A 17,822-nucleotide genomic window follows, 5' to 3' on the forward strand; every position below is an offset into this window, starting at 1 on the left:
GGAACAGTACCACTGCACCACAAGAGCCCCGTCAGGGACTGCTTCAATTTTTCCCCTTTTTCTTTCTTTTTTTATATTTAGAAATGCCAACACACACAACTGAGCAATTTCCCATTGCCAAAATGACTGACTTTTGTTTGTGTTTTGTTTTCCTTTTCTATCTCGCACCAGTAATCACTGCGTAGCCAACTAAATATTTACAGGCAAAGGGCAATGTAAACCATCAAAATTGAGGAGGTGATAGGGAGAGAGGCACTGAGAGCATTGGGGAACACTGTATGCTCCCTCTCCATGGGGAAGTGAGGGGAAAATGTTTTCACACAGAGGGTGGTGGGTGCCTGGAATGCACTGCCAGTGGAGGAGATGGAAGCAGGCACATTAGCAACATTAAGGCGTATCTTGATCGACATATGAATGGGAGGTGAACAGAGGAATAAAAACTGTATACTGAGGATCCTTGATTATTCGAATGAGATGGACGGGCACTATTTTGTTCAGATAATTGATTATTCGGTTAATTGATTCAATACCTCTCCTCTGCGGCTCGGAGTTTTCTAAAGTTTCCTTTTTCCTCGCTCTGCCTGCCTTGCTCCCTCTGTCTGTCTCAGGGTTTGTTTCTGAGCAGACACACACTTGTGTGTAACGGACCTACACCATTACTGAAGCCTCCCACATTAACCCCCTCAACAGTTCAATGGGACTGACACAGCAAGCGCTTACTAAGTCTGCTCCCCATTCAGGAGACTAGGCAGCAGCACACCACGCATGCGCCCCTGCCCTTCCTGTCTGCTCCCCCAATCCTGCCCCCCAACCCTGCCCCCCCCAACCCCGCCCCCATCCCACATCGCTACCCACCCCAGTCCACCTCCATCCACTGTCCGCCACTTCACTCCCTCTGGGGTAGTCAGACCAGACACCAACAGTAAGACTACTGCTGCCTTTGGGGGGGGGGGGGTGAGTCTCAAAATAGCACTCACGCACAACTCTTTACTGCAACCTTTTGACAGTACAGGACAATGTTGGAAAGGTTATCTGGGGAAGGGGGGTGGGGGGGGGGGTTTAGGGTACACCCTTGTGTAGAACTCCATGGAAAATGTGGGGAGAGAGAGAGAGAGCAGGTGGTCAGTCATTTGGAGACGGTGCCTGGGCTCCCATCAATGTCCAGGACTGATCTCGACAGCATTTCAGTAAGTCGAGTTCGTTTTTAATCATTGTAAACAAAAGACACTATCAGTGTTGAAACACCTCTTTAATGTAGTGTTGCTATTGGGACCTTGGGATTTTCTTTGGATAATCCAAAATTCAGATAATTGATATTTGGATAATCGAGGTTCCTCTGTAGAGGCAAGAGTTAGTGGGTCTAAATAAGGACTAGGAATTGGCACAGGCTTAGTGGGCCAAAGGCCTGTTCCTGTGCTGTATTGTTTGTTGTTCTTTGATACCTGAGTACAAGTGTAACCGCGGAAGAGAGGCAGACAATTGGCAGAGATGACTCCATCACAACCAGCTGCCTGGACCTATTTACAGCCAGCCTAGCCAGGCCTATGAGGAGTTCCTCTGACCTGCCCACACCCTTCTGCACTGAGGTAGTCTGCTTTAGTTTTTAAAAAATTTAACCTATTTTCTAATCAATCGGTTCCGCAATGTTATTAAATCCCTCTGGTGAAGGTGGGGCTTTTGAACTCCTGAGCATTACCTGGTACCAAGGAAATTCATAATCAATGAGCTCCATAGGGAGATTAATTAATGATACCCCATGGATCTCGTAGGGGTTGTCACACATGTATAAGCCTAACCCTCAAATCTTTGATTTAGTACTGCATCTGGTGCCACATTTGCATTTTAAAAGATCAGCTGAGATATGTGAAACTTATTTTACTTAATGATGCTTTGGCAGATAGAGTGAAGGAGAATCCAAAGGGTTATTACAAATACATTAAGGACAAAGGGTAACTAGGGAAAGAATACGGCCCCTCAAAGATCAGGAAGGTAACCTTTGTGTGGAACTGCAGGAGATGGGGGAGATACTAAAGGGGTATTTTGCATCAGTGTTTACGGTGGAGAAGAACATGGTGGCACAGTGGTTAGCACTGCTGCCTCACAGCACCAGAGACCCGGGTTCAATTCCCACCTCAGGCACTGTCTGTGTGGAGTTTCCATATTCTCCCCGTGTCTGCATGGGTTTCCTTTGGGTTCTGGTGAATTGGCCATGCTAAATTACCTGTAGTGTTAGGTGTAGGGGAATGGGTCTGGGTGGGTTGCTCTTTGTAGGGTTGGTGTGGACTTGTTGGGCTGAAGGGCCTGTTTCCACACTGTAAGTAATCTAACCTAGAATGTAGGGAAATAGATGATGACATCTTGAAAAATTTCCATATTACAGAGGAGGAAGTGCTGGATGTCTTGCAATGCATAAAAGTGGATAAATCCTCAGCACCTGATCAGGTGTACCCTAGAACTCTGTGGGAAGCGAGGGAATTGATTGCTGGGCCCCTAGCTGAGATATTTGTATCTCAGATGAGACTGGAGGTTGGCTAATGTGGTGCCACTGTTTAAGAAAGGTGGTAAGGACAAGCCAGGGAACTATAGACCTGACGTAAGTAGTGGACAAGTTGTTGGAGGGAATCCTGCGGGATAGGATATACATGTATTTGGAAAGGCAAGGACTAATTAGAGACAGTCAACATGGCTTTGTGCTTGGGAAATCATGTCTCACAAACTTTATTGAGTTTTTTGAAGAAGTAACAAAGAGGATTGATGAGAGCAGAGTGGTAGACGTGATCTACATGGACTTCAGTAAGGCGTTTGACTTGGTTCCCCATGGGAGACTGGTTCCAAGGTTAGATCTCACGGAATACAGGAAGAACTAGCCATTTGGATACAGAACTGGCTCAAAGGTAGAAGACAGAGGGGGTTGTTTTTCAGACTGGAGGTCTGTGACCAGTGGAGTGCCACAAGAATCAGTGCTGGGTCCACTATTTTTCATCTTTATATAAATGATTTGGATGTGAGCATAAGAGGTATAGTTAGTAATTTTGTAGATGACACTAAAATTGGAGGTGGAGTGGACAGCAAAGAAGATTACCTCAGATTACAATGGAATCTTGATCAGATGAGCTAATGGGCTGAGGAGTGCAGATGGAGTTTAATTTAGATAAATGCTAGGTGCTGCATCTTGGAAAAGTAAATCTTAGCAGGGCATATACATTTAATGGTAAGGTAAGAGACCTTGGAGTGCAGGTTCATAGCACCTTGAAAGTAGAGTTGCAGGTAGATATTATAGTGAAGAAGGCGTTTGGTATGCTTTCCTTTATTGGACAGAGTATTGAGTATAGGAGTTGGGTGGTCATGTTGCAGCTGTACAGGACATTGGTTAGGCCACTTTTGGAATAGTGCATGCAATTCTGGTCTCCTTCTTATCAGAAGAATGTTGTGAAACTTGAAAGGGTTCAGAAAAGATTTACAAGTGTTGTGAAGAAAATCAACAGCCTCGGAGTCAGAGTTGGGGTTCAATGAGAGAGTTTATTGTACAAGGAAATACCGGAGCTCTGGGGAGAGAAAGACACCAACAGCACAGTGGTCAGCTGCGAATCTTCTCTCAACCCGGAGCACATATTCAGAAACTTTTATACATTTTGTAATAATCAGTCAGTGATGAGGTTATTGTCTCTGTAACAGAGTTTGTTTATTGTAAAATTGCAGAGTCGTTGACAGTTTCGATGCAGTCATTGTCAGTTCCAGTGCAGCTTTTGTTAATTTCAGTGCAGTCATTGTAAAGTTTCAGCGCAGACATTGTCAGTTTCAATGTCTGCGCGGAAGTGCATTGCTGTAGTAATGGGCGCTAATCGCTCTTTCTGAGCAGGATGATTACTGCAGTGCTGGCTATTATCACTCTGTATTCAGTCTGTATCAGATTGTTAGCATTTCTATCAAAGGTGTTGGCTGGACCCAGACACTTCGGCGAGCAGTATACACTACTCATGTGTAGTCTCTCCCCAACCACCTTAAACTAATCAACTAGGTTGTGAGTGCATTGTGCTGGCATTCTGGTGGCCCCAGGCAGTGTCTGTGTTTGCTCTGCTGTCTCCCTCCATATTGTGGTCCGGCGGTCATCTTGTGCATCAAGTGGTCAATTTATGGTTCAGTGGCCATCTTGTGTGTCCGTGTGTCTGGTGTCACCCTGCTCTGTGCCATCTCCCACTTCACAAGGATGTTGCCAGGGTTGGAGGATTTGAGCTATCGGGAGAGGTTGAAAAGGCTGGGGCTGTTTTCCCTGGAATTTCAGAGGCTGAGGGGTGACCTTATAGAGGTTTATAAAATCATGAGAGGCATGGATAGGATAAATAGACAAAATCTTTTCCCTGGGTTGGGTAGTCCAAAACTCGATGGCGTAGGTTTAGGGTGAGAGGGGAAAGATATAAAAGGGACCTGAAAGGCAACTTTTTCACTTAGAGGGTGATACATGTATGGAATGAGCTGCAAGAGGAAGTGGTGGAAGCTGGTACAATTGCAATGTTTAAAAGACATTTGGATGGGTATATGAATAGGAAGGGTTTGGAGGGATATGGGCCGAATGCTGGCAAGTGGGACTAGATTAGGTTGAGATATCTGGTCGGCATGGACAAATTGGACTGAAGGGTCTGTTTCCGTGCTGTACATCTCTATGACTCTATGCCCAAATGGGTTGATCTTGCCCATTTCTAATGTTTACTCTCTCAGATTGCTGAATTAATTCTGATTCAACAACTTTAAAAGAACTGTTGTACTATTTCCTAACCTGAAAATGCTCCCGATGTTAATGTACGCAGTCACAAGAATGAAATGCCCTGCGGTGCATTATGTAAGCTGCCAATTTTGTTTTGGGCATGCTGCATACATATTTAAGAAAGTGACCCAGTCTGGCTGGTACCCATCTGAGCTAGCAAGAGATAAGGACCCCAGAAAGCTGAACTTAACCGCAGCTCCTTATTATCGTCTTTATGTTTCATTTCTAATCCGGAAGCTGTCCAAATTGTCAGTCTGGCCATCAGCCAGGAGTTAAATCTAGCACAGGAGGTCAACAAATTTGTAACTGGGGTTTAGGGGAAGAATAAGACCAAGAGGCTGGATATGATTGGTAGAGGAGTACAAAGATTTCCTTACAGGACCACAGCGGGGACAAGGAGCAATGGGGAGAACGCTCCTGCATCTTTGAGGAGTGCTATTAAAGTATTTACACTGTGGAATTACTAGCTCCTGTTTCCATCTTACTGCTGAAGGTCCCAATCCCTTGGGAAATGAAATGACAGCAAGTTCTAAATTAGTATGACTTAAAGGGAAACTTCAAAGTGGTGGTGTTCTCATGCTCTTCTGGCCTTACCCTACTAGGTGGTAGGTGTTATGGGTTTGGAAGATGCTATTGACACAGCCATGGCGGGCTGCAGTGCATCTTCTAGAAGGTGCGCATCGCTGCCACTGTGTTTTTATGGTGGACGGAGTGGATATTTGCGAGCTGCTGTAAGGCATCCAAACGAATCAGGTGATCTCAGAGTTACAATCAAATTTTATGCGAATAATTTGGTCATGCAAAATCAGACAGCGGTCCTATTCCTGAAGACTATTCAATGGTTTCAGCTTGAAAGTCAATGCATCTGGAGGATGAATGTAGATGGGATTTAATTCTAAAGTGATGAGCTAAAGTGTCATATTGCCCATTGATATTCCCATAGCTCACATGCTTCAGACAGCTCCTAAATGAAATAGTGGAGGACTGGGGCAAGCTGTGATTATGCAGCCCCAGGAACAAGTAAGGCAGAAATCACAGAAAAGGAAAAGGGACCATTTGCCAAGTCCATTTATCAAGTCCATGCCGATCAATGTCACGGGTTTTCAGGTCCTTCTTTGAACTGAAGAAGTCTGTGCTTGTAATTTGCTGTCAGTTACATTACATAATTGGCTACAAGAAAAGTAATTTGACTTCAGTTAAACTTTACATTTGCATCCAGGCCACAGTAATGTAGTATATCACTCCTTTTGCATTGAGCCTAGACATTAAAACCCCATCCACTGGGGGAATTAACTAACAAGCCAGAGATTTCTGCTCATGTAACATTTTACATTCTCCTTCCTCACCTAAAGAAAGACAAGGCTGGGCTTCAATCCAACTCTCTCAACTTCAACAGCACCTCTGTTCTTTTCCCTTTAATTAATAAGATTTGATTTTAATTTTTATGACCATGCCCTGGTTGCCCTTGACCTTGCAGATGTCTTGCTGTGGCTGGCCTAATGGGTCGCAACAGTTTAAAACCAAAGATGAGAGAGGTCCAAGATACAATGTCTGGTCCATATTGAGTTGCCTTACTTTATTCCAGTTGGTTCTATAACTATTTTCAAGTGACAGAAAAAGGTTATAATGTGACGTCTAGTTTGTCCATTGTTTCAATTGCCTCCTGAGATGTCGAGTGGGGAAATGAGATGCCTTTTACAGCAGATCTTAATGAGCAAAGTATTCCATAATCTGGAACTCATGGGCCACAATCCATTTTGCTGCCTTTCCCCCACAACTCTTGATTCCCTTACTGATTAAAAATCTATCTCAGCCTTGAATATACTTAATGACCCAAACTCCACAGCTGCCTGCAGAGTCATTCCTCCTCATCTCTGTCTTAAGTGGGTGACCCCTTAATCTGAGGTTATGTCCTGTAGTCCTAGACTCCCTCACAAGAGGAAACAACATCTCTGTATCTACTCTGTCAAGACACCTAAGAATCTTATATGTGACAGTAGGGTTTATACTTCCATATTCCAAAAAAAAAGCCAAATCTACTCAATCTCGCTTCAAAAGTCAGTCCCTCCACACCTGATAAGCCTCCCTTAGATAAGAGGGCCAAGACTGTTCACAGTATCCCAGCTCTGCCTTGTATAGTTTTAGCAAAATCTCCCAACTTTTACATTACCCTCCTTTTGAAATAAAGGCCAATATTCCCTTTTACCCACTGAACTCAGATGTTTGCTTTTTGTGATTCATGCTTGAGGACTGTAGCTTTCTGCCATCTTTCTCCAGTTAAATAATATCTGTTTTTATTTACCTGTCCAAGTGCATAACCTTACATTGTACTTCAAGTTGAACAATACACACGCGAATTCGTGGTAACGCAATTCTCCTGCCCGTTGCCCAGAAACCTCAGCACCCAGAATAGGCAGTTCTTGTTTCACTCGATGGTTGTGTTCATGTGCAATCCCATGTTATAGAAAAATTGTGCTTTAGAAACAGAGCTTAAAGTCTGTCAAGTTTTAGCCCACTTGCATAACCTGTCCATATCCCTCTGTCGACTCTTTGTGTCATCCTCACCGCGTCGTCCCACCTACTTTTGTGTCATTCGCAGACTTGGCAATAATACATTCATTTTCCTCATCCAAGTCATTCACAATTTGTTAAGAAATTGTGGGCCCAGCACTGATCCTTGTTGAGCAACCACTTGTTGTGGAAAGAGAGTCCCGACAAAGACTTCATGTGGGCTTACAGCTCAACATATTAAGAGGAAAACCTTGCCCAAATTTATGTTATCAAGTTTGGATGGAATACTGGTTAAAACTGAAACGCAAGACAATGCAATTTTAAGTTAACCCACATGTTGGAAAATTGATGAGGTTCGGTCCCATGTCATACTTAACTCTCACATGAGTTCGATGGGATGTATATCTCTCATTCCTAACAGTTGATCACTAGTAAGGTTATTATTCAACCAGAAATGCAGATTACAGCATCAGAACATACAAAGTAGGTGCAGGGGTTGGCCATTCGATCCTTGGAGCTTTCCTGCCACTCAATAGCATCATGGTTGATCTGAATATAGCTTTAATTTCACTCTCCTGCCTTTTGCCCAGAACACTTCAGCACCCAGAACAGGTCGTTCTTCTATCACTCGATGGTTGTGTTCATGTGCAATCCCATGTTATTGAAAAACTGTGCTTTAGAAACAGTGCTTAAAGTGTTGGCGATGTAATTGCATTACAGCCAACACATGTTTTAAAAGTTCGCACTTTAGAAACAGTGCCCCCAATTCATCAATTGCGTTACAGCAAATTTGTGTTTGTATTGTTCAAAAATTGATCTCAGCTTTGAATATATGCAATGACCCAGTCCTCACAATTCATGTGGAAAAGAACTCTAAAGATTCATGACTTCCTGAGAGTAGAAACTTCCTCTCATCTCCATCTAAACCTGAGACCCTTTCTTCTGGAACTGTTGTTCTGGACTTCCACGTTAAGGGAGACATCCTACCAGTATCCACTCTGCCAAGCCCCCTCAGAATCTTATGTTTAAATAAGATCACTCTTCTACTGTTCAGGTTTTTAGCACCTCATTCAGTGAAAATGTTTCCTGAGGCTGAACAATAAAAGATTGAGTCTCGGTAGGGGGAGAGATTGTGGTGAAAGGTCAGCATGGAATGACTGCAGGCCCATGGCTGAAGAAGAACTGTAACTTGGAACTTGGAACTTAATTTCTTATTTACTTTTTTATACTGAGAAGAACTGCAATGTTGAATTTTTAACTTTTTTCTACTTTTTAATCTAAGATTTTGTACTTAGGTACCTTGTACCTAAGATGGCACTATGAATGGTGACATTATAAACTTTTCGCTGTACTCCTGTACCTGAGTACACGTGAGAATAAAACCCAATTCTAATTCTATACTCCAATGAGTTTTGGTTACTCTTCCTCCAACTTTTCTCAAATGAAAACCCTTTCATGCCAGGAGTCGAAGCATGAATTCCGTCTGAACTGGCTCCAATGTAAATATAATCCCTCCAGTCAGGAGGCCAATACTGTATGTGGACTCATGAAGACCCTGCACAGTTGTAACAAGATATCTCTACATTCACAACCCATCCCCCTTTGTAATGATGCCAACATTCCATTCAAAAGCAAAATACTGCAGACACTGGAAATCTGAAACAAACACAAAGAACGCAAGAGAAACACAGAGCGTTGGAGAAATTCAGCAGGTCTGGCAGCATCTGCGGAGAGAGAAACAGTTAATGCTTACTCACATTCAGTGGTAAGTTCTGAAGAAGGGTCATTCCACACTTGAAACATTCACTCTATTTCTGTCTTCATAAATGATGCCAGACCTGCTGAGTTTCTCCAACATTCTCTGTGTTTAGACCACATTCCATTTGCCTTCCTAATTGTTTGCTGGGCTGTATACCAAGCTTGATGAAATTATGAATCATAAATACACTTTGGTTGAAATCAAACAACAATGACTGGATGTGTTTCATCAGACATCCCACAGCATGCAATAAGCAAAGGTAAACAGACTCAAAAATAATTCTAATTTTCTTACAGCAGAATTAAATTACACATGTATGTCCATTGTTGTATTCCCTATTTAGCCTACACAAGTCATTTCAGAAAAACTACTTTCCTTTCCAAAATTGAGAACTATAAGGAAATTCCCTTTGAGAGTGATCATTTACTTTAAGACTTTTGGGCTGCTTCTATTTGATTGTTGGAATTGAATTATCCATGTATTATTAACGGAATAATAGAAGCTGGATGCTTGTTACATGCTGCAAAATGGAAGAGATAGATGTCACTATTGACAATAATACAGCTAAGGGTTTTCAATTTCCTCATGTGTTGTGGAAGTTGCAGTTCAAGTGGCTTGTACAGGTTACCTGAACCCTGAGATTGTGTTACTACCTTGAGCTCCTTGCTACCTATTCAATTAATTAGCAAATTCCAGTCTTGATCTGTATATGTGTTTCTTAGACATGGTTGTATATTTGTGCATGGATGGTCGAGAGTATATGTGTCTCTGCATCTGTGGGTGTGTTTGTGCATGTAAACATATCTCTGCCTGTGAGTGCGGTCCTCCTGTTGCGGGTATTTTTACACACCCGTGTTGAGCCGTCATCTTATTTTAGTTCCCAGTCAAGCAATGTCTAGATTTAAAAATACTCATGCTTGTTTCCAAATCACTCTCCCCCCCCATCCCCCGCCCGCCCCTGCCGTAAGCTGCTCCAGTCCCACAACCCTCACCCTCTGAGATCACTGCACTCCAATTCTAGCCTCTTGAGCAACTGCTGTGGTGCATGGTGGATGTGCATTTAGCTGCTAGTGGCCTACGGTCTGGTCCTCCCCTTTTAAACCTCACTGCCTGTTGACCACACTTTCCCTCCTTCAGGATGCTGCTTAAAGCCAATCTCTTTGACCAAGCTTTTGGCCAACAGCCATAGTATCAGCTTACAATAGCTTAGTGTCAAATTTTGTTTTACAGTGCTCCTATGAAGCACCTTGGAATGTATTATTGTTTAGGGTGCTAAAAAAAGGAGAAATTTTTGTTTTCTGTAAGTGTGTCTATTAATGCATGTGCGTGTTGTTCATAATTTAATTTTGGAATTCTCAGATTCTTGTTTTGGAGATCATTGACTGCGGTGGATGACATCAGTCTTTGTGATAAAAGAGAACATTTGCGACAGAATCACATGATGAGTATAAGTTAGCCAACTCCACAATATGCGACTGGGGTTTGGTATTTCTTGTTGCAAAAGGGAGAGACATTGAAATGATCTAACTCATGCCTTGTGGCTATAAAAGGGTTTGCCAGATCTGATCCTGAAAAACTATTTCTTTGATGAAATGCTTTGGATACACAGAGACCAAAATTAAATACGCTTTCCAAAAAGTAATAGAGTAGACTCTTATAGGGGCCTGACTGATGTGGGCTATGGTGAGATTTGTGGCAGAGTTGTGTAAGGTCTGGCGAGGTCCTCCTCAATGTCAGAGGCAACTTGCTGCAGCTTTTGTGCATTTGCTGAGTCTCAAGACAAGATTCTCACCAGGCTCTTGTGGGTTATTAATTAAAGGACTTGTTATAAGATTTGTTATAACTTGATATTTAAAAAAACGTAATTATGCCACAATTCACCTCATTAATATGCAGTGTCTTAGCTTATCAAAAGTGCTAAAAAAGCTAGATATTGAGAACTGTCAGCATGGACATTCAACTGGGTACCTGGCAACCTGGAGGCTGGTACAATTGCAACATTTAAAAGGCATCTGGATGGGTATATGAATAGGAAGGGTTTAAAAGGCATCTGGATGGGTATATGAATAGGAAGGGTTTGGAGGGACATGGGCCAGTGCTGGCAAGGGGGACTAGGTTGGGTTGGGATATCTGTTCGGCATGGACGAGTTGGACCGAAGGGTCTGTTTCCGTGCTGTACGTCTCTATGACTCTATGATATCAGCTCACCTCTGACTGCAAGGAGCCTCCACGCTGCTGAGCATCAAATAATCCGTGGGCACCAGCCCCATGCAGCCCTTGATATTGGCATTTGATATTTGTCAATTCCTGACAAACCTCATGATACCTCTCTGATTCACTTCCAGGATGTTTCAGAAGCACAGGATTGCACTGCAGGGCGCACCAGCAATTCGTGTTGAAAGGCTGTTGCAAGTCCACTCTTGCACAAGTGACCCAGCTCACGGATTGGACCAGCTGCATCTTAGGGTTGCTCGCTTGCTCACTTAGCACCTATCTGCATCTTTACAGCATCGCTGCCTTGCCAATTAGTAAAGTCACATAACCAGGCAAATTGCTTTGCTGCTCAGTAGTCGCCAGTCAAAGAGATGGACATTTTGCTGCACAGCAATCTCACACCTACATCACATACCAGCAGCTCATGTAGCAAACATGCTGTGTGTCCAGAAGGTCTTAAAGTCCTCACCATTGTCCATGGAGGGCCTTGTCAGTCAAGAGTTCCTGGCACAGTCAACAGAATTAGCCACGGTCAGGTGTCTGGTTAGGGATTTATCGGTGTGCAGTCCAGGGAGTGGGTAACAGTCAGTCCTATGGCTCTATAGTAGTTAGTCTGGGGGCAGGGCCTATGGTGGGGAGATGTACAGTCATCAGTCAGGGATCTGGCCACTTCACATTCTCGGGCTCTCTGGTTTAGGTCATTCTAGGATGAGGGAGACATAGAAGGGGGACAGGAAGCCACCACAGCTAGGAGACTCAGGAACCTATTTTTCAGAATTGAGGGTTGCATGGGTGCGGAAGGGGCATTACAATCATGAAGTGAATGGCAAGGGTTATCTTTTTGAGGGGGGATATGGTGAAGAATGAAGAGATTATCAGTGGAATGAAGAATGGGACTTATTCAGCTGGAAGAACATGGATCTCTTGGCATCTCCCCTAGAGCATTCCTGGTCGTCTCCTGCAATGTTCAGGAATCCATGCCTCTAGGAACATCAGGAGTCTGATGTTGGGAGTGCCTCCATCGATCCAGGTCTTTTCTCCCCTGTTGTGAGCTGTTTCCATTGGAATAAAAGAAAGGGAGGCATTGTGTGAGCTGATGGTGGGGTGGGGTGGGGTGGGTTGGCACAGCTGTTAGTGCTGATGCAGGTGGTCAAAAGGTGCTGAAGTCATCTGAGGTAGTGAGTACGCAACACAGAGGACATACAGGATTAGTATTGGCATGGGTTGGGTGAAAGTGAGGGATGGTATTGCAGGCGATAGTGAGAGTGGAAGAGCATGAGCCCTGAGGGAGGCAGGTGCAGTAACAGAGATAGAGTGAGTGTGAGGTGACAGAGAGAATAGAGTGGCACTTACACTGGTGGAGTGGAGAAGGTCCTACAACATTGCTGACACCTTCTCATGACACTGTTGACTGTTTATCTGTGCCATGGAGACGGCACTGACCTAGGTAGCTTCTGAGGCCAGGCTGCAAAGATCTAAGTGTCATGGCCTCTTCCATTGATCATGTAGGAAGAGGATGCCCCTCCTAAGTACCACCCCTTCCACCAGGACCTTCAGGTATCAGTCGGAGAATCGGAGTGCCATCTTCCTCTTCTCAGGTATGTTCACAACGTACCCATCACCAAACAGGACAGCTTTGAAATGTCAGTACCTGTCTTGGCAGCCTCGCGAAGTTAGTGAGGGTCCTATAGGTGCTGATGTTTCAATGGACATCCGGTGAGAGGTGAGTTTACCTGTGATAAACTGAGGCTGCAATCAGGTGTGAGGGATACCATAGTGGCTCAGCATGTAGTTCGTGAGGTGTTTCCTAAGATACAGTGAGAAATTTCCCTCAACCTTGTAGTAAAAAACCTTGTGACTATTGAACATACTGGACAAAATCTTGCTGAGGTGATCAGTTGTCTTGTCTGCCTGTTGGAGCCAGTTGCCTGTTTTTAGGAAGATCTGCCAAGCGAATCAGGCAGTGGCAAGACCAGGTGAGGTACTCCCACCCAGAGAAATTTTGAGTCTAAGCTGTTCTGAGGTCTTGGCTGATGCCATAACAGTATTCACCGGAGTCCCAGGACTGAGAAATGACCCAGGCCTATGTTAACTTTAAACAAATTCACCTTTAAGAGCTCTATGTCTGAATACAATGCTGTGACTCCACCTGGTTGTTTGTCTGCAATGGGTTTTCCAGCTACGATCACAGAAATAATTTGGCTTGCTGTAATGTCTGCTTCATAACTTGTAATGTGCTTTACTATTTTAAATAAACTAACCTAAGGAGTTAACCACTTCTTGATGAGCGATTCATTCATAGACCATTATCATTAATATGTCCTGTGGAATAGTGTTGGGAAACATCGCATTGATGAGGCTGATCATGCTCAAAGAGTCAGTAAACAAGTTAATCTACAGGTCAAAAACATAAGTGGGCAGTCTTAAACAGTGCTAAAATGCATGAGACACGCTCAATGTCTTTGTTCATTAAAGTGTCAGAAAGTGTTGGAAACACAGTGGCTCATTGGTTAGCATTGCTATCTCACAGCGCTAGGGACCCGGATTCAATTCCCACCTCGGGCAACTGTCTGTGTGGAGTTTGCACATCCTCCCTGTGTCTGCGTGGGTTTCCTCCCACAGTCCAAAGATGTGCAGTTTAGGTGAATTGGCCATGCTAAATTCCCTGGAGTGTTAGGGGCATTAGTCAGGGGCAAATATAGGGGAATGGGTCTGGGTGGGTTGCTCTTCGGAGGGTCTTGTTGGGCTGAAGGGCCTGTTTCCACACTGTAGGATATCTAACCTAAGCAAATCTGTACTGTATTGAGATACCAGTTTAACTCACTTGAGAAAGGCATGTGATCAGGGTGTGTGCTGTGTCAATAGCAAGAAAGAGAAGGTCAAAAAGACTTATTGTTAGAATGTCCTCAAAATTTCCTGGTTTAAATTGTGACACAGCAGACCTCCTAATTAAAATTAAAGTGTTTAAACAGCATTCAGAGCTCTGGATTCTATTTTTGGGTGTGTCTGAGGCAGAAAAAAGGCATTAAGATTTGCTTAAAACACAGGTCTACACGTACTCAACATGCCATTGGTCTTCTGAAGACTAATTTAGAGACAAATTAAACTTCCACATACATCCACTAAAATTCACCTCATTTAGAGTGAAGCATACAGAATTCATTGACCACTTTGTTAGCAGATGCCAAGAAAAGGGCTCATGATGTGATTTTTCAGATGAGGAATGAGGAAATGGAATTGTTGAGTTGATGATTGCATTCGCCTCCTTGGAATGATTTGGACGTGCTGGTGTTGGACTGGGATGTGCAAAGTTAAAAATCACACAACGGGGAGATTCAAGATGGCGGCGACCCAGCAAGTCTGAGTCTGTAGTGCTCTGCCCAAGACTCAGGCAAAGTGGGGTGCCCACCTCCACCACATCCTCTAAAACATTTAAATTAACTTTTACCCAGCATATTTAGTCATTTTGCACCAAACTTGAACAGTTTGGTGCTGTGCTTAAAATGACTAAAGGAAAAAATGCCCGCATCTCGCAACAGGCAGGGACCCCTCCCCACCCCCTCCCGCAGCAGCGGAGACGTCCACGGTCACTTCAGGGGACTTACCTGCGGAGGCGAGCCTGGTCTCCGTGATTAACAAGCTGCAGGAGAGGATTGACACCTTCATCAAAGGAACCAGGAGCAGGTGGGAGTCACTCTTGGTCGCGCTGCAAAAGCGCGACCGAGAAATTGAAAAGCTTGAACATTGCATTGGAGGGGCAGAACTGAAGGCCGTGACCTTGGAGACAGCTGCTGAATCGGCCGTGGGCCAGGTCCGGGCTCTCGAGCAGTGAGTCCGGACCTTGGAGGAGCGCATCAATGATAATCGAGGTTGTCGAAAAAATATTCGGTTGCTGGGCCTTCCCGAACGGGAAGAGGAAGGCCAGCTGGCAGTTTTTTTGGAGCAATGGCTCCCTGAAATATTAAAGCTGGAGTCCGGATCAGGCCAGTTACGGGTAGAGTGAGCCCACCGGGTTGCTATACGCAGGCCCGGGTCGGACCAGTGCCTCTACCCGGTCCTGTTCCGGCTCTAATGCTACAGACAGAAACAGAAGCTCCAGGAAGCCTCTAGAATCCTGGGGAAGGATCCCCAGGCCATGGTGTACAAGGGCTTTAGGATTATGCTATTCCAGGACTTTTCTCCAGCCGTGGTCCACAAAAGGAGGGCATTTGATGAGGCGAAGAAGCGTCTGGGAGACTTAAATGTCCAATATTCCTTGCGTTATCCAGCAACGCTGTGCTTCAGCCATGAAGGATCCATTTATAACTTGGGGTCACCAGAGAAGGCTAAGGGAGGCTAAGGAATTTTTGGACTCTCTTAAATAGACTGTAAGAATTAAACTGTATGGCTAATGATGCTATTTTGTCCCCTTCTTCCCCCCGGTTTACCTTTTCTCTTTTTTCATCCCCTTTATTGTTTAATATCGTCTCCGGGGAGCAGGGAGAGGGGGGGGGGCTTATTTATTTGTTACCTACTATGTGATTTTCTTATTGTTTACAGGCCGGGCAGCTTAGTTGATTCGTGCGGGGGCGCGGGTAGAGCATTCGCTCTGTCCTACCTCAAATTTGTTTTTCAGAGCGGGGTTCTTTTTTCTTCTTCTGTTATTATACTTAGTTATCTATTAATGGCTGGGATTGTAACTTTATAGTTTTATATGTTTATACTTTGTATTATCTTTACTAAACGTTTTCAAGTGTTTGATTTTATAGTACACAAGAATTTATTCACTCTATTATGTAGTGCCTGGGTCGAGGGCAAGGTGCTGGTTGGGAGAGGATACGGTGGGTTTATTGATAGGTAGTGATGCCCCTGGGAACAAGGGGGAAAATCTCCTTTTAAATGTATTTATACTTTTCTTATTTAGAATAGGTTTTAACTATAATGGCATTAATATATTAAAGAATTTCTACTTTTGTGAATTTTCTACAGCCTGTGCTCGAGGTGTTTTGGGTGGGGTTCTTACTCCCGGGGGGTTTTGGACTTGCCTGGACAATCATGGTTAGTCATTCGATTAGATGGTGCACCTGGAATGTCAAGGGGAGTAATTCTCCAATCAAAACAAAGAAAATACTATCAAACCTCAAAAAAGAAAGGGTTGATATAGACCTCTTATAGGAGACACACTTACTGGATAAACAACACTTAAAATTACAACAAGGAGGATTCGATCAGGCCTTCTTTTCATCTTTTAGTTCCAAAAGTAGGGGAGTAGTCATTTTCATTCGGAAGAACCTTCCTTTCAAAATCTTAAATCAAATAAAAGATTAATCTGGATGGTATATACTATTCAAAGCCCTCATAAATGGAGAGGAGTATGGAATTTTGAATCTTTATTGTCCCCTGGCACAACCTTTCAAATTTATAATGGAAGCTTTCTCCAAATTTATGGCTTTTAGGGCTTGTCACACAATTATAGGAGGTGATTTTAATTGTACTATGGACCCAGAGATAGACAGGATACCCAAGAGTACTGCGGATATATCTCCTAGATCCAGACAATTGGCGGATTTGAATAAGGAGCTAGGGCTAGTAAATGTGTGGAGGTGCCTTCATTCGCAGGGCAGAGACTTTACTTTCGACTCTAAGCCACGTAAGTGTCATACTAGAATTGATATGTTTTTTGCTCCCTCGACCTTCTTGAACTCCATATTATCCTGCAAAATAGGTAATATAATAATCTCTGATCATGCTCCAGTATATACGGAAGTTAAGACTAGGGACGATGAGATAAGCCACCGACATTGGCGTATGGACTCCTCCTCCATGAAGGATAATAAATTCGTAAAATATTTCCCTCGAGAGTTTAAAACACTTTTGGAAATTAACTTAGGCACGGCCAGTAACCCATCGATGATATGGGAGAGCATTAAGGCCTATGCGCGAGGTCTCATTATTTCATACTCGGCAACACAGAAAAAACAAAAGGGAGAACAGCAGCATCTACTCGAGGCTCGCTTGAAGGCAGCTGAGATAGCGTATGTTGATAGGCCCTCTATTGCTAAATTAAAAAGGATTACAGCTTTGAGTACTGCACTTACCCAAACAGCAAAGAGGGAAATATTATTTGCAAAACAAAGATGATATGAATACGGTGATAAGCCTGGTGGATACCTCGCATATCTCGCAAGGAGAAAAAAGGCCTCTCAAGCTATCACATCCATTAGGGAAAGTGCTGGTACTCTGACTCATGACTGAAAAAGGATCAATACAGCCTTCAGAAAGTTTTATGCTGATCTGTATAAATCACAGGATTGTGAAGATAGAGCTAAGAAGATGGAGTCCTTTTTTAAAAGCCTGGCCTTTCCAGACTTAAGCCCGGAACAGGTTTGATCCTGAATGCTCCCCTGACAACCCAGGAAGTACTTGATGCAATTAGGCAGCTTCAGAGTGGTAAAGCACCTGGCCCAGATGGATTCCAGGCTGAATTCTACAAAGAGATTATAGGGGTACTGGCTGGTCCACTTATAGACATGTACAATTATACATATAGTCAGGGCTGCCTCCTGCCTTCGATGTGAGAAGCAAATATTTCTCTCA

This window comes from Chiloscyllium plagiosum, chromosome 22 (assembly GCF_004010195.1).
Source record: "Chiloscyllium plagiosum isolate BGI_BamShark_2017 chromosome 22, ASM401019v2, whole genome shotgun sequence".
NCBI lineage: Eukaryota > Metazoa > Chordata > Chondrichthyes > Orectolobiformes > Hemiscylliidae > Chiloscyllium > Chiloscyllium plagiosum.